We start from the raw sequence: 22,899 nt of genomic DNA, 5'->3' as shown, positions 1-22,899 counted from the left end.
TCATACAATGAGCTTAAGACCTTTAGTGCTTCCTTTACGAAGTAGCCCGGGCTCTTAATAGCCTTCACAGAGTTTAATGCTTCAAAAACGCTTATGTAAACTGTCAGAAAATATTGAATTTTCGTCTTGAGGACAAGCACTTACAATTCAACCGCTATCATTCTTATCGCATGATCTTTTTATTTTAGCAAACTCATCACCGGTAAAATTGATGCACCCGTTTTGACTAGACTTAATAAGTTAAGTGTCCCTCCTAGAATGTTCCGTGACTACATTCCACTTACAACTGAGCTACGAAGACGCGTGTATATTGGGAATGACCCAATGATGACGATGGCTCTTAAATTGATTTTGTGCTATGCGTTAGTTGACTGGCACCAACCTATTAACTTCTCCCAGGTTTTTGCCTAAACTTTCCTGTTTGTTGTGCCGCTTTTTGCTGTAATTCATTAAGTTTTACTATTAAAACTGTGATAAAGCCATGTCTGGTCACTAGCTTTGAGTCAATAAATATAAATATAATTGAAAATTATAATTATAAAAATTATAAAAATTATAGCAAAATTGTGATCAATGCTGAATTAATAAGTCTCGTTTCTGTCTTTTGCCACGCAATATCTGGTATACGGTATCTGGTATACGATGTATCTTTGAGAAATCTATTTCTATAAGCTCAATACGTGAGGCGTCCATAAATTCATGGATCAGGCCGTATCAAGAGGTTGCACTATGCAAAATCAAATCTGAAATAACTGGAAATTTACAAGATTCGTAGACGTCAATTATGCCTTCCTGAAGATTTCGTTCAACGTTTAATTTGGATGAAAATTATTGATCCAAATACGTCATTCGTCGACAAGCAATACGTCATTCGGCAGCTAAAAGTGTGCGAAACAAGCAGCGAAAACATCCCGTGATAAAAAAAAAAATGCCAAAAAAGAGTACATTGTGGAAGCGGATCACATGCATCATGATGGACCGCGCCGGACGCGACAACCGCAACCGACACGGTTAACACCCAGAACAACCGGTGGCTGGCTTACTGCCCGGCGGACGTGCCACGGGTGCCGCACACCAAGTTCCCCCAGACGGTGATGGTGTTTTCCTGCGTGTCATCGGAAGGGAACGTGATGCCGCCCCACTTGGCGGGTACATTTCCATGCTGGACACCGTCGTAAAGCCTTGGATCACAAGAGTGGCCAACGGCAGACCGTACGTGTTCCAGCAGGATTCCGCTCCATGCCATACAGTCTCCAAAACGATAAAGTAGTTGGCGACTAATTACAACGATTTCACCGCACCGAATGTGTGGCCTCCCAGCTCCCCGGATCTTAATCCAATGGATTATTTCGTGTGGGCCGCGTTGGAACGGGACATGAACAGAACCTCCAGCAACAACAAGGCGGAGCTGATGGCGAAAATCAGGTCCGTTTTCGCGGCCCTACCCCGCGAAACTGTCGCCAGGGCTTGTTCCCGGTTCCGGAGACGGGTGGAGGCCGTAAAAAATCATATGCCTCCATCAACTACCGCAAAAATGTTCTTAATAAAAATGTAACATATCTGAACCGAGTATGGAAATTAATTCATTATCCGACGGAATAAATGTCTATAAAACCCACTAGGTACAGCACAAGCTTCGAATAACGCTTGCCTTTAACAGGAGGCACACTTTATCTCTTTTTCTGTACTCTGAACCACAACGTTTGGAGCAACTATCCGCCACTTCACGTACCAATTTCATCTGCACCGCGAATAATCCTGTCATTCGAATATCAACATTCCGTTAGCATCCTTCACATCGGATTGCATCCTTCAGCATTCGGTTTGGTTGGTATTTTTTTCCTTTTAATATCGACCGATAATGCGATATGCATCATAATTGCATTCCAGCAGGAACGGTACTATGCGGGGGAGCGCACTTTTCAAAGCAGCGCGAGTCAAGCATCAAACGGTTTTACGTTCCGCTTTGCAGCATTTGATCGGCGTTGGCATTTGATGTAGCGATTCAGTGTCAAATTTCAATCGCCATTGCACGCTCAGTTCGTATTTGCTGTACCAAACGAGTACTGAAGCGTACAGTGGCAAATACTGTGAGACACACGATTTACGATTGATTTATCGGATTGCTCAGATTGTGCAGTAACAATAACATTGTGCCAGTGAGTAATGTGTCTCTTCAAGTTAAGAGAAAAAGGTAAAATCCGTTGTATGATAGAGGCTTATATTTGATTCGTAAACCCAAAAACAAAAAATCTTACCAACGATTCAACACGCAATGCTTCATTTTTTACTATTTTTAATTTATCTTTCCCCCAAACAAACCCAATCTCAGGCCAATCCAAACATAGACTGGGTGGCACACACCGTTCCCTGGTTTTTCGCCGGTTACAGCAGAAAAGTTACAGCCAAACGGACGTGCGTTCTCGTCTTGCCGGGCATGGCCGGCAGCTTGACGCGGTGACATTTTCATTGTGTGGCTGTCGGTGTCAGTTTGAAGACAGCAATTGAACTCCTTTTATGGCGTACGGCGACCGGAGGACTTTGCTTTCCATTGCGAAGAGGCGTAAATCTTGTCATAAAACGAGCATCGGTGACTTTTGTGACAGCAGGATTTATACGAATTTTGGGTGAAAGCGGACACCACTTTGTTTCATGTATGAAAATGTATGTTCCATCCGAGGGATGGAGTGCGCTAGCAGCCCGACACAATGTGGCAGAAAGGTTATTTCAATTGGAGGATATTTATTCCAGACCATGCTCGAAGGTAGTGGTTCCAACACTGTGCAAGTGAAGGCACAGGAAAGCTTTTTCAAACCTATAAAGTATATTTACTACACACTCGCTTGCAAATGCATGCAAAACTGCATGAATTTAACCGATTTTTCGCAAAAAAAATCTTCTAATTTTTTCTTTAAACAATACTCTCTTGGATGCCTGTGACGACGGGACTTTGGGGGAGGTCCGGTGGTAGAAGCAACAATGGTGCCGGTCTTAAGCCGGGTAGGACAGAGGCTCACATCTCAGCTGCACCGTTCGCCTTTAGTGAAGAGCAATATCGATCAGTCTATTAGATGGCCGACGTGGCTTGAAGGATCCTTAAGACAAAATCAAGAACTATGACACTAATATTTGTATATTCGTATGTTTGGTTTATTTTCAACGGACTGTGAGAGGTCCCCTTGAAGCGGAATGATACAAAAAGTTTACAATACATGAATAAACGTGGACAAGATAAGAGAACATAGAGTGGGTTGCATTTTATTCAAGGAAGACAAAACAGGTACAGGAGGACAGGAGTCCCGAGAAAAACAGCCTCCGGGCGTTGCATTTTCGCTGGTTTAGCGACTGGAGGCCTAGCAGCGCACATCGTCCGTCGTAGTCCACTTCCACACTCCAGAAACGCAGAACGAACTGGATCACTTTGTGCTGGATGCATTCTAGCAGCGGATTGCTACCACTCTGTAGCATGTTTGCTAAACATCTCACTAGAATATACATTATTTCGCATACAACAAGCCTTACGTAGCATTATACGGTGAGCAGCAATTCACCAATTTAACAAATAACCTGCATTATCCAAGAACGTAAGAAATGTACATTCAGCTATTTTGACCACGCGCACGCCTTAACATGAACACTCAAACACTGACCAGCGCATCCGGCTTGTGAGTGACGCAATGTAATATGATCGTACCGCAACACATTTTGTACGTACATTGAACGTACGTAAACATTTTTGAACTTAATGCAATATCAAAAAGAAAAACCAAAAAGGAACAATTTTCGGTTAAAAAAGAGCAAAAACTATTGTAAGAATTGGGTATAAATAAAGCGGTCTACTAAGCCTTCCCACAGACAGGCAGATGGAGAAAGGAGATACAACAAGCTAAGCCTTGCGTTCAATTCTTTCTAGAGGTTTGAGTGGCCCCCTACCCAAGATAAGGCTTCAAACTTCCAACATGCCAGTAAGGGATATTCCTTCTGAATATCCAAAGTCGCCTGGCTGACTTGCTCCACCGATGAGCATCGAAAATCCTCTGCCAAAGGTAAGGCCTCGATGTCTCCAACGTTCCAGTAAGGAAGATTCTCATCTAGAATCTTCAGACTGCCTGGACAGTCAGATAAAAGAAAGATATTGGTCCGCACAGTTAGCAAACACGGTGTTCTGTTCTCGTCGCGATTATAAGTCCGAGTTTCTTCTTCTCCACCACATGGCGACAGTGAATCTCTTCTTCCCACCACATGGCGACTGTGAATACAATTATTCTTCTTCCCACCACAACTCAACAGAAGCGTATTCCAGCACCAACCGCACCGAAGAGCAGTAAATCATTTTGATGCGCACCGGGTCAGTGAAGTCGCGAACTATTTGTTTTAGTAAGCCAATCAGTGTTGTCCAGGCATATATCATATCTCTTCCAGAAAATTTCCCTGAACGCAAGCACAATCAGTTGAGAGAATTGTAACTCAAAAGCAATAATAAAAATGGCACACGTCTCGAGATAGAATCATCGAGATATCAAGGTAGAAATATCAAGAGGCCAACTTCACGAATGAACTATTTTCAAGTCGTGTCAGTTAGTAGGATTTAATTTCACGTATAGGCAATGATTTCAAGGACCCTCACAATCTTAAATCAGGCCAATTTTAGAATTTGATAGTATTATATGGACAACACTGCAACAGTACAGAATTGACAGGCTGGAATCAGTGCAAAGAAAATTGATACGTGCGCTCTATTATCTGCTGGCTTGATCTCGTGGCACTACCTTACCCACATACCGTACTAGGTAGCTGTTATTCGGACTGAAATCCCTTTACATAAGCTCATCAGTGGTTTTATTGACCCATCGTACATTCTTGAAAGTATAAAATTCCAGGATCCTAGTAGAGTTCTTAGACCAAGGCCACTATTAGGCTTCGTATTTCGATCGATCGAATTTCCTCGTTATAAAATTATAAATTCATACCTTACTCTTTCTAACGTAGGCGATCTCAACACTAGCATTAATAATCTTTAACTAATTTTGCGTAGCACCTTTGCTCCGTAAAGGTATTTTGTAAAATGTTTTTTTTTTTCATTTAGTTAATGTTCTTCTTGTCAATTACGTTAAATTGAGATAGTGATGTAGGTTAAAAGATGCTTGATGACTGTATGTAATAATAAATAAATAAATTAATTAATTAATAGTTTTCAAAATTTTCATACTTAACAGGTTGGCTGATAAGTCCCCGGTCTAACAAAGAAAAACACATTTTTTTGTCAAAATTCGTTTTTATTATTCAACATAGTTCCCTTCAAGAGCGATACAACGATTATAACGACCTTCCAATTTTTTGATACCATTTTGGTAGTACTCCTTCGGTTTTGCCTCAAAATAGGCCTCAGTTTCGGCGACCACCTCTTCATTGCAGGCAATTTTTTTCCCTGCGAGCATCCTTTTGAGGTTTGAGAACAAGAAAAAGTCGCTGGGGGCCAGATCTGGAGAATACGGTGGGTGGGGAAGCAATTCGAAGCCCAATTCATGAATTTTTGCCATCGTTCTCAATGACTTGTGACACGGTGCGTTGTCTTGGTGGAACAACACTTTTTTCTATTTCGTTCTTTTTTCGTTCGTCAAGTAGCCAAAAGTTGCTTGAAAAAAGACGCTCTGTCTCACAAACTAATTGACATACAGACGTCAAATTTTGACACGAATCATTTGAAGGTTGGTGCTATGTGAAAATAATATGCATTTAATACTAGCGGCGCATTCTATGTGTCAGACCGGGGACTTATCAGCCAACCTGTTAAAAAAAGAAAAAGGAATTTCTTGCAATAAAATAATATGAGGAAGGAGGAAGAGAGCACTAATTCCTTGAGCAATAATAGGATAATATGAGAATATGAGGAAGAGAGCACTAATTGAACTCAGAAGATATCCTGTTTTGTAACCAAAATATAAAAGGTACCAATTTCTTGTTTGAAAAATATTATGAGGTTATTCTTTATTCAAATTTTTACAGATGTCGTCCTAAATTTACTTTCGTTGAATTTTAATCATTGCTTAATTCGTGTTTACGAAGTAAAGATCATGATCATCTCAACCGACGAATCATTATCGTTATCGAATAAAAAAACAAAAGTATCTGAAACAGCAATGTAGGGTACACGTTGCTATTGATACATGTACTTTATGCGCTACTTCATGCCACACCCCTCAAATAAATACTCTAATTGTGTAGAGACGTACTCGCTAATACCACTGCAACATTTGACTTTACCATCCTAATCATATGCAACCGATAAGTTTCCTCGGCAACGGCGAACTCCTCGGGCCGAGTCGGTTGCACCAGACTGTCGGGACTGCTAGCAAAGTAAAGGCGTCTTCGCCAAACGCCAACCACCAACGTCAGTACAAACCGCTAACGAAGGAACATAAATATCTTCATTGCTTCACAGATACGCCAACCATAACGCAGCGTTCCGGTGAGATTCTAGAGCTTGGCAGGTTGAGAGCGTAGCAATCGCGCTACAATTTTGTCACTCCAAACCACCGTACACGCATCCTCCCTCAAGGAATCGAGGCGATTGAACACCCCCACATTGAAAGGAGGATGGGTTCGTGCGACTAGTAGTCGCAGCTCACAACAGTTTACTGCACAAAACCATGAGCTTTGACTGCTCTATCAATCGAAGAAGAACTTTCCTGATATCGTCCCGTTACCGTTGGCACCCACCATTCTTCCTTTTCCGGCCAGCAGCACCCGTAGTTACCGAAGCCAATGATAATAATGGCCACAGAGCGGCAGGCAGAAGTAATAATCATAGCAGTAGTTGCGTTTGCAAGCTAGACGAAGCGAAGCGGAGGCGTTAAGTTGAAGGATTCCGTGCCAGAGAACTGTCAGAGAAAGTTTGCACTCGTATCGTGCAAATTCGTTGCCATTCGGCGCCAAGCGTCCTTTTGCGTTCGCCACGGCTCAGAACCTGACTGGTGGTGTCTTGTGCACTGGTGTCTGCTGGCTGCTTTAATTCTAATACTTGCAAACCATCGCTCCCGCTTTGTTGTAGAAAATATGCAACGATAGACCCTGCCCCGTGCTAGTTGAAGCAGATGCATTCGAGGACGTCATAAATTTCGCTTCTTCGTCTTTGAGGCTCCCTTCCCCGTTGCACGGTGCTCTCGGTTTCGGCTCGATAGATACACCGGTTAAACGTAAGCCGTGTGTGAACTGGCCCAAGTTGCCGGTCCGTTTCGCGTATCAGCCAGCCGCCGAGCAGAAGACATTCTGCCAAAGTTTGTCCGCGCTTGTGTGTGTGTGTGTGCGTGTGGTATTTGCACTGGATGGGAGCCAAAATTTCTATAAAATAAATTGCGTTCCCTCCGGCTGAATGAAAGCCATCGCACCGCTAAAGGCTAAATGAACGCTTTTCCCACTGTTCCACCGAGCTTATCCTAGGCTTCTTGACATTGTGTGTATGTGCGGTTTTTTTTCAGCTGCTCTTGCTTCTTTCTCGCGATGGAAACTGCTGTTCGTAATGTTTTTCACTCCTTTATACTCCGTTTGCCATCCCTGCCCTTGCTTGGTTCTCCGTTTCCGGTGTTCTAGAGGCCAGCTTTTTCTAGGTTTTCCTTGTCTTCGTTTGAATGGCTTTGGATGCTTTTCCCTCGTGTTTGGTTTTCGGCGAAGTAGTGCAACGGGACGCGTACGCAGATTGTCCGCACCGCAGCGTTCCGCGTGCAGAATGCTTCGCTTGGTTTGTTGGTGCGTGGCAGAAGAATACTTTTCGGCTCGGTTGTGTTGCAAGAGTGTGAGCTTTCCGGGCTGGTTCGCTCACCAAGCAGCACGGGTGCACGGTTCAATGCAAATGAACTTCATTTCCGGCACTGCACAAATAGGTCACATCGCATACAGCGCGTAAACGTAACGGTGCAGGACGGTTCCTACCAGAACCAGGACGGATCTGGGAAGCAGAGAGGACTTGGGTTTTGTGGATCGGGTTTCTTATCCTCCCAGAAGTGGTGGAAAATCGTTCATGTTTTTGCGTCATCCCAGGAGATTTGCTTGGGAGCAGCTGAAACATTATTATGGCTTTTTCTTCCAGTTGGACGGCTTTAATGCTCGCCTGTAGTTATTCAACCGGGACGTGGATTAATTATTACTGTAGAGATGATAGTTTAGATTCTGTTCGTTATCGTTGCAATTTACGTCAACAATTTACGTTGTGATCGAGACAATCACAATTGTTGTAATAAGACTTCGGGTAAATTTTTAAACAAATTTAGTCTCATAGTTGGCTTAGTTAAATTTTAATAAATGGTCAAATATAATTTGAGCAAGTAAATACGGATCTTTATACAGTTTGATCCCGAAATAGAGAAAAGACTCTTTCGATGCTAGTTACCGCGTCAGCAGAACAACACTACGCGGCAACCTAAAGACAATTGACGACAAAGCGTGCACCGGAAGGCGTCTTGAAAAGATTAAAAAACGTTTTTCTCTTATATATTCTTCTTTTTTTGACTAATTGATGACGTCTTCCAAATTCAGTTGCCCACGAGTGATCAATTCTTGTGGAGGTAACATGTAAAGAAAGATCTCATTTTACCCACCCTTTCTGATCTCACGTTCAATCGGACATGGCGAACCTTCAGCCACGCACCCGTTTGACCTCTACCTGAATCCGCTCATCACCAGATTAGAAAGTATTTTTTGCGATCAGAATGACCTGATCAACGCATATGTTGACGACAACTAGACTCGCATAATGCTGATGACAATCTGCCTTTCAAAACATGAGGAAATCGAAAGCAACCATTAGCGTATGGTAGAACGCTGTTAGAGTTCAAAATTTGAAGCAGAAGGTGGAACTTTTAAGCACCTTTCTCTTGCCCAAGCTTAAGTTCGTTGCATCGGATTGTCGATAGCACATAGATTTGTTTTCCAAGACGTTGCGGTCTTTCCTATGGCACTGATCTAGAAGATTTCGAATCCCATTGTCCCAATCGGACATCCCGCGCAGTCGAAGGGGACTCAATCTCCACATTCTCACCATAGTCACAACAGCCAGCTGAGCTGTTGCTGGTGAATCTGAAAGACGCAGCTCAGAACATTGCTTGTGCTGGGAATCTTCCGAACATTGGCGGTATTCTTACTCGTATCCGTGGGATATTTGGGATATCTTGTGTAGCATATACCCAACACAGACTTCTCATTGATCGGCAGGCTTCCGGATACCAATTTGGCTCCTAAGTCACTGTTGCGTCCAGCAACAGAGCTTCTCCTCTTCGCCTTTCGGATGTCACAGATTTGCCAATTTCACAAAGATAATTTCCGATATACAAAATTTACTGTGAATGCTTCATCCCCGGGACCGGTGCGTACGCGACAGTCACCATCCACTGACTGGCAAAGGGTCTCGAAAAACGTCTCCAGCTTAAGGTTATTATTAAACCAACAAACGATACTGTACTTGTCGGGGTAAAACATCAGTACAACATAAACTATTGCTCCACCGCATGATTTGTGCTCCATCAGACTGATCAGTCCTGCTCCCAGAAAGAGATTCTGGATCCCAGGTTTGTCTTGTGCTTTAGGATAGTCAGTGCTTGCATTCCAGTTTAATTACAATGTACTTACTGAAAATGCAAAGTTGGACTTATGTTTTTCTTCTTCTAGACCTGCTCAGAATTGAGCACGTCACGTCGACATGGCCAGGTCACCAATCAGTTTCCAGGAAACTCGATTCAGGGCTACAGTCCACCATCCACGGCTGCATCCGATCTCCGACAGGTTTGTCTCCACTTGATCCAGCCAACGAGCTCGCTGTGCTCCTCTACGCCTCGTGCCGAACGGGTCACTGACGATCACCTTCCTCGTGGTGCATGAGTCCGGCATCCTCATCACGTGCCCCACACCGCCAAAGATGGTCCGGAGGATGCGACACTCAAACACGCCAAGAGCGTTTGCATCCTCCGTCAGCATGTGTTCTGGATCGCAGGAGTTTGTGTCGTCCGTAGTAGGCACAATTCCCCTGAACAATGTGCCCTAGAATTTCGCTGCTTACGTTGTTTAAGTTGAACTTATGGGTCTTTTAATTTGGTTTGTATAAGGGGTGTGTAGTGTGATCACTTTTAAGTAAGATTTTATGAGTATCTAACTCAATTGTTATTTCAGAAAACTCCCTGAGGAATTGGAAACGTTAGAATTTATAATACTCGTGCTACATGAGTGCATCATAAGTTTGAACTAAATAAAATTAATCTTCTAATAACGTGGCAAAGGAACAGTCAATGGATTTAATAGAAAAGATAAAAACCTAGACATAAGTTATGCAGTCATAAATGATGAATATTTTAATAAGTGCGTGATTTAAATAAAACTGTACATGAGTAGCATAAACAATGGCATCGATTACAATGATGTAAATAAGGAAGGACACATGAAATACTTGGCAAAGGTAATTGGAAAGGAGAAGGATATACAGAGAAGCTACAGTCATTTCAATATTAACCTGAAATCTTGCATTGAAAAATGAATTTAATTGGGATAGTGTCGGATCCTTTGCATCCATGCCGTCAAGCAAATTCCTTTGTTCTCGAGGCCCTTAGGAAGCTTCCAAAAATTTTCAGGTTGATCAGCATGTTTACAACCCAGCAGAAACAAAAGTGTAATGCAAATAAATACTTTTCAGCGTCGTAGTTTTAGAAATAAAGTTTTAAAAATATGTGAAGAACACAAAGGATATTTTAATACCGAAGCAGTTTTCACTCAAACCAAGCTAGATTTATACGCCAGTCAATCAATAAGCACCAGTCCAACACAAAAGAAACGATTAACCATCGTGCACTACACTTCCTGCTTACCATTCATTACACAAACAATTGCACTGATGCATTCATTTCGATAAACGGTTGTCAGAAGATCAAACCAGCCTCGTAACACCAGACACACCGGCTCATAAATATGTTGTCCTGCATAATTCTTCCAATTCATCATTGAGCCAGCGATCCATTTACCACAGCCCAACCGAGCCCAACGTCCATGGAGTCCAGCACATTCCTACCCAAATGAAACGGAGCCTGGCTGGGATTGTTTTAGTTTAGACATCCCTGCCACCCAGGAGAGCTTAGCAGCTTGGTGCCAAAAGAAACAAACAGCTTGAGTCCTACGCCCGTGTATGGGTGTGTTCTGGTCTGCCAGTTGTGGTGCATAAACACATCGATACTGTCATCACATCGTTAGTGCCAGAAGGAAATAATTAAATATGAATATTTTATGCGGAGTTCTTAAGCATTACTTGGGGCACCGAGATGGTAAACACACCACCACCACCACCACAAAGGAAGCTGTCCGCTGCAATAAGGTGCCACCGGACCAAATCCTTGCGCTGGCTCCCAGACAGACCCAGATGCATTCTCACCCGATGGACCCATTGCACATTGGTTTTGCAGCACCGGGATATGATGCTGTCGTTTGATTCAGCTCAGAAAATGGAAGGTTTTTTTTTTTCTTTTTTGTTTTTTTGCTCGTCTCACTCCCGAACGTGTATAAACGGATCGCACCGGTGGTGTGTTTCCTTTCAGCAGCAAACATCATTGCCCTTCTTTGTGCGAGTCTAGGCGGCGAGTGTTCTGTTCTGTGACGGGATTATGGGTGCCGGAATATAAGGGAAATATCTTCCATTATAGTTGGCAAGTCCGAGAAGCAGGCTAATGCTCCGTCAGAGTACATTAAGTTGGCCGTTTTTGCCGTACGCTTTCGTACGCTCTTCCCGGCCCGGCCGGTGGGGTGGGATCGGGTTATCGAGGTAAAACATCTTGCCAGAGGTAAACCGTAGGTTACGACCGATCGCAAATCTTTGTTGCTATCCATTTTATTAGTAAAAACCCTTTGCAAAGGTACAAGACTGCACACGATGCTGCACTTGGGACGGTTATGATCTCACGGCAACGCATACAGACACATGCACACCCACTAACACTCCATGGATCATGCTTAGCTGGTCGGTTGGTCGCAAACGGGTACAGCTTCCGGACGCATCCCGGCAACGACGGCGTGCCTTACCGTTTTACCGACTTTGTTTGTCTTCTATTTGTATTTATCAGCACTTGAGGAGCGTTTCAGTTTGTGTAGCGTGTCTGGGATGGCGGAAGAACCCAATTCGTGTTGGTTGGTAGTATCGTTGTCGCGTAACTCACTCGGGAACGCAGGGGATCAGTGGATGATTGTTGGTCGAATGAACGTTTCAGACTACACGGTTTCATTTTTGCTCACGATGTAGACGATGCACCGAACGAGTTATCAAGTAGAACACGTGTATTGATTGGATTGCTTTCAAGCATTAGAATGTATGTTTGTTTGGTAAATGATGAGGTTTTAGAATGCAAAACATTACGTCAAACTTTTGCTACATATTAAAGTGATAAAATGTTTCATGTTTACTAAAAATTTAAGTTAATTTGAAATTCATTCCTTCGGTCGCTTCGAATAAAGTGGATAAATTGCTTAGTAAGGCAGAGACATGAACAGTTGAACGATGAATTTATTACACAAGGAAATTGTATTTTTGTTTTGTTTTCTATGAATATGTAGGCATTGATCTTTCATATGAACGACCTTAAATTTTTTCTTTAAACTTTCATAATTTTGGATAAGTGAAAGAAACATACACGAGCTTAGTAAAATCATTCAAATTATAATTTCGCTAATGAAACAAGCATTCCAGGGATAAGGCAAATGAAAAGGAAGGAATGCCTTACATGTTTATACAATTTAGTCACCACCAAGAGTGTTTAAAAAAAGGCTTTGTACTGTCAAAGTAAATTAAAAATAAATGAATTAATATACAATTTCTCTAATGAAAAATAAAAATTCCAAATGCTGTCAAAATCATGTTTTGATTACATTTTTCTGCGCAGTATAGAGTTGCCATAGTAAAATATAAATCTAAAATACTTGAAAGACTTTTCTAAAACTTATTTTAAGGTAAACAAACATGCTTTGAATGTTTTGAATTTTCTGTTTGTTTTCTTATGAATTCTAGGAGCTTCCTTAGCTTTCCTTTTGCAAAGATTTTTGGAATGATCCTAAAAGAGCACTTAGAGCCATATGAAAGCAAATTCAATTACTGGATTCTTTGAAATTTCTGAAATTTCCCAATATCATATGTTTTATGAACATTTATATTTTGAAACTAACAATACGCGTGAGATGATCCAGCAATATCAAGGAATGCTTAATCTTCCTTGATCGAGAAAGTGGATTTTTTAATACTCCAACTACCTTAGAGCCTATATGGCAACGCCTGTGAATAAGAAGGCTTCAATAGCTTGATATACTTCAATACTGTAACACCTGTAACCGTACATTTTTCAAGCGCAATAAATCCGGAACTGTGTATAGATCGAGGACACCAAAGCACTTGTCACTTCCAAGAAACGAATGCTACACACTATCATAGCCAGTTGATGTGAGCAAGGTTTTGCAGGGCTGAAGAATGAAACACGTGCTAGCTGAATCCCTATTCATGGCATACCGGGAAGGCATTCAACGGTGACCCAGTCTGCACGAGGCACGGGGTGCACGAGTGTAACATGAATCTGGCTTCACAAAATGGATCGATTTGAAAACATCGAGCTAAACTGATCGTTGATCTAATGCAGCGGCTAGAGGAAAATTGCAACCGTCGGTTAAGGTTCCGAGAAACCTATGGGTAACATGACCATATCAGCAAGACGTCATCAACTGAAGCCAGATTGGAAAAAATAAATAAATTGTTTATATTTATCTATGAAGCTCCCGCTGGCAGTATTGGTAAGAATTAAATACTAGAGAGGATCTAGTGTAGAATTGAAAGTAGTAAGCACAACAATTTCCTTCCACGAATAAGTTATGTACAGCAGTTCTGTCTTTTTGTTCTATATAGAATATGAACGAAAAAAACAGTTAAATTAATATGATCCGAAGATAAATTTTGGCAATGGAAACCCCGTCACGTTGAAATAAAAAATATATAAATAAATAAATAATTAAAATGATCCAAAGCTCACTAGAGTTATTCGTAGTGAAACATATAAATGAATTAAATTAAAGTATTGAAACTATTTTGAGAATATTAAGAAATTACACTTAGGGAAAATAATGCGAGGAAATAATTCACTTATTTATTTATTATTAAGTATGACGGCATGGAGCCGTATTGTCAAGTTATTTAATAGAAGGAAAGGGTAATTACGACGGCTTACTATCGTTGCTATCGTTATTGTTTATCAAACCTGTTTGTTTCACGAGCTATACAATCGTAAATTTTATATAATTTTAAAACTACAAACTATAGGAAACTGAAGCAGAGAGCCAGAGTTAGAGCTGAGCCAGGAACGAAGGAAAGAGCAAAAACTTAGAGTAGAAGAACATTAAGAAGTAAGAAAGGAAGACATTCTAGAATCGAAAGAAGATAGAGAGGTGTCAAAAAGTTAAAATGGTCGGAAAAAGCATTGAAATGACGGAAACAACCTAGCAGTGGATCCTTTGAGGAAAATGCTGTGCGCCGCACAATAGGAATCTTTGAAGCTGGACGAAGACGAAGGGATCGTGAAGGGACTTAAGAAGGAATAATAGAAAGGATAGAAGGTGCGTCGGAAGCTCCAAAATATGGCACCAAGTTGAGCTGGATGGTAATTCACCCAGAAAGCGACCAAGAATGCACCTAATCGCAACGCAAGTAAAAAGTTGTTGCACCCTCTCAACTCAGGCGGTCGAGGCAGTGCCCGAAGGACTCCATACAACGCTCGTATATTCAAGTATTGGTCAAACAAGGTCACAACACAGCGTTCTAGAGCACTGAGGGTCCGCGAAATCCGAGGATAATTTACGGATAATTCCATGTGTCCGATAAGCCGAATTAACAAAATTCTTGATGTGGTCGCCGAAACGGGCACCCATTAATTAAATAGTTAAACCTCCAGGGCAGAGAGGACAAAAGCACATAATACTACATTTGTTGATACAAAGGAAAAGGAGATTATCGACAGATCAGGTAGAGAAAGCGGTTACAAAAGCTTGAAAAGAAAAACATTTGGTGGCACTACAAATGAGGAGGAAAATTTCCAGGTCCTGATGGTCATGAATTTAAGTATTATTATTAATATTATAGTAATTTAACTACATGTCATTCGATTTCATAGATTTTTTACTTAAAATATTGTTTGATTTAAACCAAATTGTAAACAAAATTATTCTCACACTAGCAGCCACATGTAGAACCAGTTCAAAATGCGAACAGTAGTGCAGATTGTCAACCATGCCCCGAGAACCGTGAAGTAAACACATCAAAAGAAGTTAAACTGCTGCCAGCGGTAGTGCACGGTGCACACAAGGATAATGTCATCGATAAGAAAAGAAACTGTGATGACAACGCACCCGCCATGGTGACAAAAGCATCGCTCCCGTAGCATGTGGGATTTCCACCGGCTCGACCGTACTGATGTAATAGGACGACGTTGGAATGGCTGTGGTTTGAAGCAGATGATGATGATGCTGCTGATGCAGTGCGCCGTGAAAAACGAATTGGCTGTCGACTCCACTGGGAGGGCACTCGCAGACGCAGCAGTAGCAGCAAAACGATGAACATGGTTCGGAAGTTGGCACGGAGATAAATTACTTTCCCCGCGTACCCGCCCGTGCACATGTGGGTGCAGAGTGAAATCTAAACAAATTCTCGGTGGCACTGAGATGTTGTCAGCAAAAAAAAAAGAAAGAAAGCGGTGACGTCTCACACCACCGTGCGGAGGTAAGCGAGAGTCTAGTTCTTGTACTTAAGGACATGCTGCTTCGGGCTGCTGCAATGATGCACCGCTGCACAGTGCTGCATCGGTACATGTGGTGCACCCGAGGCACTTGGCAAACGTGAGACGATACCACGACCACCGCGGACGAAACGCAGGCAATGGATTGCGACGATGATGAGGACGACGACGACAACAGCGACGACAGCGTGCAGCATCACCGTGCTGGTGTGGGAGATCCATATCCTTACTGGTGTCCTCGTGCGGTGCAGTGCGGAATGCACACCGCGGCAGGGGGTTCCAGAATTATTGTGCACTGTGACTCCCTGGAGCGAGAGCCAGCGCGAGTGTGTGTGTGTGTCTGTTTTCGTGTGTGACGTGTGAGACGACATTTGCTGGATGATGCGATAATGCGTTTCGTTTCGGTGTTTATGTCTGGCTGACTAATTTATAAATGTTTGTCAACGTGAAGCAGGTTAGCCCATCAGCGCCAGAGTGTAGCACAAATAAACAGTTTGAAGCAACAAAAAACAACAAAAACCCGAGGGAAAGAAATTACAACCAGAAAGAATTGCAAGAGTGCCGGCGAAGGAAAGGTTTTGCGGGTGGAAGCGATTAAAGTTTTGGGTTTGCACTTGAGAAAACTTCAAAGCGTCGTGCAATTGTGTGGGATGGGTTTGTTTGGACAATCAAACAGCAGTCACATCTGGTTTGTATCAGGCTGCAAATCTATGGAACATATTTGTCAACTGGGGTGAGAAACGAGAAGCTTTTCGAAGAAATGTAGAAAATAATCCAAGGAAATGCATTTATCAAATGACATTTCAACTCAGAAATTCTTACAGATTTATTGAAAGAACAATAGTCGCAACATAATAATTAATAACACATTTGACATACTGGATGTATGGACATTTTGGCATAATTAGGATTTTTTGTCGTTTCCAAACAAGTGAATAGAATTCTAGAATAACAGAAAACACTCTGATGACCATTGTTAATTGCCAAATACTTTGCTGTTTTTTTATGAGTAATTTAATGATTTGCACCTCAGGGCGCATGAAAGAAACACGAATAATTTATCTCAATTTTAACAAATATTCAGGCGGTTTACGTGAACTAACATGTGCAAATCTCTTGCAATTTATTGCTTCCCATTTACCACTACGAATGAAAATATCCAGTGGAAAAAAGTAAAAAACTTCATCTTTAATTATACAATGACTTTTATCATTAAATTATGCTTTGCACGAGTTGATCCTTGAAGGTGAATTCAGCTAATTTTCAGCCTAAAATTTTTGTCTTCTGTAGATAACCGAAATATAGTCCATCGTAGCTATCGATCGAACAAAATTAAATCTTCCTTCACAATGTTAATGAATGAAGAAAAAATCAGATTGGCATGATTTCCTTCCAATAATAAACAAGAGGTGTGAAAGTTATAACTAATGAAGTATGGAGCTTCAGCAGATTAAACGCAATGTTTGATAAAATACTTTTCAAAATAACATTTCAAACAGTAATCTTGTTTTTCTGTACAATTTTGTGTAAAAATTTGTTAACATATTGAGCAGCAAACACAAACAATTTCATCAAATTCAAATTCATTTACTTCTCTTAAAGTACTCTCTATTCCTTTTACCAATTATCATTTTATTCCGTTCTTCAATATTAAAATCTGTATGGCGTGACAGTGACGTGTCGTGATTTCCATTTGAACAGTACAAAAGTTTGGCTTTTTGAATTTACAGAATACCTTTGAATTTCCCGGCGCCGCTGTCGCCGGACTTCAAACGGTCATATAAACCATTCGATGACCGGCATGACCTTAGAGATCATTAAACCAAGAAGAAGAAAAAAAATTGTTAAATGATAATAAAATAATGCGATCGGGGAGTGTGGTACGATCACATTACAACATTTGTTAATTTTGTTAATTATGATTATAATTATAATTATGCCGGTAAAATGTCGTTTTGTCAACACCACTTCTGTTAGCTCAATTACATAAACGTAATGATAAGAAATTTCCTCGTTACTTTTTGCCTCAACCCAGGCATACTCGGTTGCTACAACATTTATGTTCCAAAATTTAAAAAAATTTTAAGCATAAATTTTAATATTTCTTTAAATTAAAAATAATAATAAGTACGTGACTCCTAAACTTATCTCAGCGTTTCGGAGTGTTATTCATCCTTAATTACCGTAAAAAATAATTATTTCAAAGAATTTTTTCTTTATTTATTTATAATTAATTATGACGTTCCAGTGCCGTATTGTGAACACCGCTTGTGTTGAGTATATTTAATAATTGTATTGATAAGGCATTTCCTCCTTATTCTTTGCCTTATCCCGGGCATACTCGGTTAATTATTTCAAAAAAAGCATAATATTTTTTACTTAAGACAATTTTCCATATGTTCTTCATCATCATTTCGCAAGTACAACTCTTATTTGATTTTACATTATTCTGCTTATTTTTCCTTCAAATCTAATTTTGAAGTATTGTCCTTCTTAGGGTTAAATTAATGTTTATCTACATCAAAAATACAAATATTTTAGACCAGGTTTACATTTATCTGAAATTATCAGCTTTAATAATTTTAAATACATAATATTATACATCACAATCAAATACAATAAGTCTTACAAGAGATACAATTTTCTGCAAGATGCAAAAAGCGCCACACTCACATACATTCCCCTGTTTTTAATCGTCCAGCAATAAAAATCGCTACAACAATGTTCAATCAGCAGTAATTGCCCGTTCTGCGAGGCGACACATCCATGTACCATGTGCACTGCAAGATGTTCTACAAACATGCAAATAATAGTGTAGAAAAAACCGTAGACAAAAATTAATAACTAAAATGGTGCCTTAAAACGTCGATCGGCTACATTGTCGAACCTTCGCCTGTCGCTGCAAGGAGGTGATGTTATGCTGACGAACATATGTTGTTTGATGGGAGCAGCAGCGCCAGCTCAGTTTTTAAGAAGATAAGAACGTACGAAGAATCATGGTCGACACATTTGGCACATGTGAAGAACTGTTGTGCCTTCCCCCCTGCAAAGATTCGACAGCTGAAATAAAACTGAAGCAATGTTGAGCAGAGGAAAATGAATTGGTTCTTTTCGATTCTTTTCTTCCATTCGTTCGACGTTGGATGAATTTGCTCTGGTAGATTGAGTCTCATGTGCAACATTTCTGCCCCAAGCACCAGCTATTCCTCTGTATAACAGTTTCGTGCGAGAATTCCAACCAGACTCATCGCATAAAACTCACAGTGAGCTCTTGGTGAGCTGAGCTCCGAACTGAAACTCGTATGAGAAGAGTGCGTACAGATCTCTCGCCAACTACACTCGCCTGGAGAGCGAACCAAACAAGCAACCCCCGGAGCATCATCATATGGGGGTAACTCGTGAAAACCGAATTGCCTGGGCGCTTCCTTCATTCGGGGGGGAGAGAACTGGTTTGCACCCAGGAGCACTGTTGGGTCTAGTTTGCTTGTGTGTGCGTGTGCCGTTTTTGTCCTCTTTGCTTGGCTTTTTCATGCTGTGGGATGCTTGCACGCTTTCCAGGGGCCCACCGGCTTCGCGCTGTGTGCGCTGGCCGTACGTTCGGGCCTACAGTGCCGCCGCTCTCCTCAGTAATCGCGAGATCCCGCAGCAGTGAACAACCAGCGTACGGGCGCGGTGCATGTGTGTGATCTGTTTTTATTTTTCCTCTCGTCGTTCGCGTTTACGCGCGCGCATCCAAGCCGGTATTTACGTCGTCATCGTTGTCGTCTTGGTCGTCGTCGTCGTGGCCGCCGTTGTCAACGTCAATATCGTGGTGGTGGCCGATGGCATTACCGTTCTGCCATGACGAAGCCGGCAAGTACGCATTAAAGGTGCTCCATTTGATCACGTGGGAACAAATGGTGGAGCTTTGCGCCATTTGGCAAGGGGGATGATCGTACTGGAGAGATGTTGGTTGAATTAATTGGTAACAAATTTTTAATCACAATCCAATTGGAAGCTTCAATTGATTGGACAGAAAGTAGAGATTAGAATGTATTAAAAAAGGAATCAGTAATGGAGTATTGATGTTAAATTTGTAATAATAAAACATTCTTTTTTTTAAAGCTTAGTAACATTTCCTTTTGACTCTCACATTTTAGCTAAAATTTAAATTCAAAACACTAGCACACTAGCTGTCAAAAGATCACTAAACAAACGGTCAATTAAATCGCGCGTGACGTTTGACAGTTGGTTGACAGCTTAGTTAGCCTATGTTTTCTTTTTCCGATTTTTCATTTATCGAAATCAACTCGTACCGAGGATTCTTATCAATGGCTCGTCAGTTTTTGACATTCTGCTAACCATGTGCAGATGATCTGCAACAGAGCACCGAATAAAGGGGCAGCTAAAAGTAGGTGGATAATGCACGAGATACAGTATCAACCAGCTAACCTAACTCGACCGACAGTGCTGCTTAGCACAGCGCTCAGTCAACGGTTTTAGCTCGATCGCTTCAAATCGTCCAGTCACAGCCGGTTTCGGGAAACCTTTACCGTTCTTCAAGAGCAGCACGTGGGCTGAGAATTGGGACGCTCATTTTCCCAACCCCAACGCTTTGCATTTTCGCTTCCCATTGATCAGCTTTCCCAGTTCCTGTCTGTTGTTTTACCTTTGACTGAGATCGCTCAATTTCTCATCCACCTCCGTGCGTGCGTGTGTGTGTCCGTAGTTTCGTCGCAACTTGTTTGAATCGCATCGTGTCACCGGAAACAACGGGGAGGCGTTCATCTCGTGTGTTACTTGTTCCGAACCTCATGGGAGGGAACAAAAGAAAATACACCCTCCCTACGTAGACTGAGTGTATCAACGACAGCGAATGGGTTGGAAAAATTGCTACTATAAAAGTAAGAAAATGAAAAAGCTGTGGGCGTGATAGGCAAGGAGCTCCATCCCAAGTGTATTCACGTGTGTGTAGTGCAAGTGCAGTGGGAAAATTGGTTGCAAATCGGTTTCGCTTAGCAGCGAAAGAAAAGCGTTCCCCGCACTTTTGTCATTGTTGAATTGAAGGGTTGACCGGCAGAAAATAAAATATGTTGGTTGATGGGCTGTTTCCTTGCATTTTCTTTCGTTAAAAATAAGTTCCATCATTGCAGTAGTGATTGCATTGTGGTATTGTGCATTTTGAAGCATTGTTTTTTTAAATGAAAGTGAAAGAGTGCTGTTAAGTGAAAAATACTGTGATGTGAGTGTATGATTGTGTTTGTTAAGGATACGGAGAGTCACTGATGAAGCAACAAATATTGCTGTGAAACTGTAACATTTATCGATGAATATCTTTAAATTCATGTGTAAGTACTACCTATTTGCTTAATTTATTTTATTTATTTTCATAAAGTTTATTTATGTAAAGACCTGGAGCCCGTGTCCCGGAATGTTTTAAACGCCTCCCGCTTCTAGGAGGCGTCCTCCTTCTCCCACCAAGGAGTGGGAGGTTTTTAAAATCTCCCCACTTGCTAAGAGCACCTTGTTTGGGCCTCAAGAGCAAACTTGTTTATAATTGAAACAAGTTTTTCATGGAGACAAGTCTTCCAAGTCAAAAGAAAGCGAAGCGGCTACTGCTTGCCGTATCTCGTCCAGTCGATGTTCCTCATTAAGTAAAATTCAACGGGAATTCCACCTCCTGGACATCCTCCCTTGATGTAGGAAATTGCTATCGGCAAGTGGTCACTGCCGATAGGGTCCTGGATCACCTTCCAACTAAAATCCAGGGCCATCGCTGATGGACATAGAGAATGGTCCAGTGCACTCGCCCTGCTCTTAGGTGTCTGCATCCTAGTTGCCTCTCCTGAGTTGAGAATTAAAAACCCAAATCTGTCGCAGATGTCTGGGATCATAGGAGCGCGAATGTCATCCTTATCGCAGCCCCAGTCGACTCCGTGAGAGTTGAAATCTCCCAACATCAAAAGCGGTCCAGGCAAGACCGCTGCTGAATCTCCAAGATCCTCTTTGAACTTTAAATTTTTTTCTTATTCATTGTTGGCTATCGGTGGGATATAAATGGATGCAATCGTCACGTGAAAATCGTCAAGTTTTGCCTTAACTGCGACAGTTTCTATCATTACTTGTCCAGGAGTAGGTATTTTGCTTAAAGTGTGACTCTATCGAAAACTGTGGAACCGTCACACTAAAACAAATAAAGAAATAAGCAAGGTTTAATCATTTGACTTTATCATATAATTTACACCCTTTACTGTAAGTCATCAGTAAACAAAAACCCTCGTTTAGTTAAAAATTATAAAAATATTTCCAAAGCTTCAAGCTAAACGTAGATTAGGTAAAAACGTAGGTAAAATTAAATTAGATGATTAGTTTTAATTGTTTATTTTCGATTCCTGCGTTATTTTCCACACACTAAACAACAATTTTTCTTTTCCAGGAAAGCCTTGTACCTAGACTCTTCTTCTCGCCTTCTTCTTCTTGGCTAAACGACTCTCTAGGTCATGGTTCAGGTCCGCGAGATTTGGAAAAACCATGATAACCCTCTAAAAACAGAGCTTTTGAGCTATTAAGAAAAAATACTCTCGTAGAAAATCCACGAGAGGGAGTTGAGAACAATGTTGATACGTATTTGACGTTTGGTCGAGACTGGCTTGTTTATTAAAAGCTACACTTTTAATCACTTTTGGGAAAGTGTGCGCGGCCATGGAAAAAAAGTTGAGGAACTGTTTTTGACGCGTGATAATTTTATCAATATTTTCTCATTTCTCGTGGCCCTGAGCCTAATGGCTTACTAGAGTTGTTAGAACCTTATTGAAACGTTTCCGGATGGGATTTGAACCTCGGTCCTGGCCCGTGAGGACTGCTGTTATTCATCAATAGAGAGTCTCCATTTTTGGATGCTTTTTAAGACTAAATGGATATTTTACGAGCATCTTTTTTTGTTCTTCCTGCTCTTTTTCTTATTTTTATTCTTTGTTTGTGGAGGTATTTCATGACAGTGTTCAAGAGCTCAGCTTCTTAGAACTTCTTGCACTACTTCAAGAAATTACAAACACAAAACCTGCAGATGTGTTGCTGGAGCCTTTCTAAACTAGTCCTATAATTGTGAAATCCTTATCGGTTTTTAATTTTC

The 22,899-nt window shown here is 41.3% G+C and overlaps 2 protein-coding genes across 3 annotated transcripts in view; one reads left to right on the top strand and one right to left on the bottom strand.

The window, feature by feature from the left end:
- LOC126556339 (integumentary mucin C.1-like) overlaps positions 1–22,899 on the bottom strand; it is a 521,191-nt gene that overhangs the window by 352,950 nt on the left and 145,342 nt on the right. The window lies entirely within an intron of this gene.
- LOC126556493 (nephrin-like) overlaps positions 21,019–22,899 on the top strand; it is a 317,497-nt gene continuing 315,616 nt past the window's right edge. Inside the window, exon 1 of the mRNA XM_050211757.1 lies at positions 21,019–21,115. The gene's annotated coding sequence lies outside the window, so the exon portion shown is untranslated. The remainder of the gene's footprint in view (positions 21,116–22,899) is intronic.

Source organism: Anopheles maculipalpis, chromosome 2RL (assembly GCF_943734695.1).
Source record: "Anopheles maculipalpis chromosome 2RL, idAnoMacuDA_375_x, whole genome shotgun sequence".
Taxonomy (NCBI): Eukaryota; Metazoa; Arthropoda; class Insecta; order Diptera; family Culicidae; genus Anopheles; species Anopheles maculipalpis.
Note: the sequence above shows the minus strand (reverse complement) of the source record. Positions and strands in the feature narration are given on the sequence as shown.